Source organism: Hydra vulgaris, chromosome 15 (genome assembly GCF_038396675.1).
Source record: "Hydra vulgaris chromosome 15, alternate assembly HydraT2T_AEP".
Taxonomy (NCBI): Eukaryota; Metazoa; Cnidaria; class Hydrozoa; order Anthoathecata; family Hydridae; genus Hydra; species Hydra vulgaris.
In genome coordinates, this window is record NC_088934.1 from 21,322,501 (window position 1) to 21,325,056 (window position 2,556).

Genomic DNA, 2,556 nt, shown 5'->3' on the forward strand with positions numbered 1-2,556 from the left:
CACAGATCCTTTGTTCCTGAGGCAAGTGCGCTACCACTGCGCCACAGCTGTTCATTTATACGCAACATCTCCAAATTCTCTGAAAAATCTCAAAATACATTAGAGATTTTTATAGACCTATCAAGAGCATTTAGTACGTTGACCAAAGCCTCGAACCTAATAAATATAATGTATGCAGAGGTCACCAACCTATTCCAATTCCATACTGATGTTTACAAACTTTAGGTCTTGTCGCAGAGAACCGCAAAAAATATCAACAAACAACAAAATATCTAGAAAATATCATGAATAAAATCTCATAAAAATATTAAATATAAAACAAAACAAAAACAAAAAAAACTTATTAAGTTTACCTAAAAATACTTTCTAAAATTCTAAAATTTTCATAAAAACATAAGATGAGAATCCTATAAACTATTATATGTATTAAGTATTTATTTGACATAAAAGTGTAAAAAATATAAAAATGTGTCTTTGATAGATAAAATGATTTTTTTTTAAGTTTTTTTAAATAAAGGGTATTTCTATTCGAAGGAAAAATCAAAATTTTTCGAAACTATTCTGTTCCAAACAAAAAGCTCATCGAAATGAAAACTTGACTTTCCAAAATTAGTTTGCAAAAAAAGGTTGTTGAATTAAATTATCATTTCTTAAGTTGTATTTACTTCTATCTTTTAAGGTGTATAGATTATGAAAAGAAATAGGAGATGCATTATTTTCACATTTGTACATAAAACAATGTATGTTAAAAATTTTCAATAAATATTAAATGTATGTTAAAAATTTTAATAAATAATAAAATTGAAAATTTTTAACATACTGATAAATATTGAAAATTTTCATTTCAAATAAGAGAGGCTTGGCATGAGCAAATCTTAAAATTGATTAGACGAGCAATATGCTGACGATAAAGTTGTAAAAATTCAGATTTATTAGTATTACCCCAGGAAGTGTTTTTATAATTTATATGGCAATGGATAAAAGAGAAATATCGTTGTGTTTAAATGTATTTATTTAAAGTATTTCTTGCTTTTACACATTGTTCTTATACTTTTAGCAACTTTGTTGCACACAAATTCCATGTGGTATTTCCAGCTAAGGTTTTCATTAACATAGACACCTAAAAAGCTAGTATGTATTTCTTTTTTTATTTGCATTTTGCCTATAAAAAGAACGGACATTTCATTACGCAGTAATTTCTTTTTAGAAGTTAGATGAAAAAGTGTCCATTTTGCTTAATCAACATTAAGCGACAACTTATTAATTTTAAACCAGTCACAAATTTTTGTTAACTCCATGTTCATATTTTGAAACAATGTTGTTATGCATTTATAAGATAAAAAGAGATTATATATATATATATATATATATATATATATATATATATATATATATATATATATATATATATATATATATATATATATATCTATATATATATATAATAGATTTCAAGAGCAATATAAAACTACGTAGATAAATGGAAAATTTTCACAATATTTGCCATCTGACAAAGAATCCTATAGATTACGGCGTATTTTTATGATTAAAATTAATTTTTTTTTATACCATTACAAACATAAAATGTCTTGCCTCCAAAGACATTAGAAGTTAGTATATGCAAAATAAAAGAATTTCTACGTTTTTTTTTTCACTAACTGCAAGTATGTTTATAGTAACTTTTGATGGAAGGTATTTTAAAATATTTATCTAATGTTTTAAAAGTTCTTGTCTTATTTTTAAAACTCAGTCTCTGTCGTAATCACGGTCTTTAAATCAACATCCTTTGTCTTAATCTTTAAATGTTGAGTCTTGAGAAAAGTATACATCCTAAAAAAAATAGATATATATTAATCAACTTTATTCTTAATCAAATAGAAACATAAATTGGAAATATGTATTTTATTAAAGAGTTAGACATGATTATACATAGAAAACTTCAAATGCATCAACATAAATATTCCCAAATCGAATTTATGAATATTTTTGTTGATGCATTTAAAAATTACCTACCTGTTTTTGTTGTTATTTTAATTAATTACTGCATATTTAATTGGTTGAAAATGATTTAAATATGCATGAAAAGCATCTACTATCGAATAAGGGGTCTTCATTACATCACGCTATAGGGGTGGGGATAGGGAGTAGTGATTTTGTGACGATTCATATAAAAATTGTTACTGAAGTGTTAGGTTGTTGTTATGAGGGGGGAGGGGGAGGGGTCTGAAATGGTCAAAAATTGCGTGACGCAATTTGCGGACAACCCCTAAACGCTTTGCGAAAGTATTTTGCTTTACCATATCTTTTTTTTACAACTGTTGTCCTTTATATAAATTGAAAAATGGTTTTAGAAATAATAAAAATGCAGACTTTCGTCCATTAATCTCAAATCAGCAGTCATCTCTAACGCCCTCATTTAAAAAATTCAAACAAATACCTCCATCCCTTTATTCAAACATTTAGGGTATAGTATATTTATTACAACACTAAAGTACAACATATTTATTACAACATATTTATTACAACACTAAAAAACACCAATACTAAAGTGAAAGT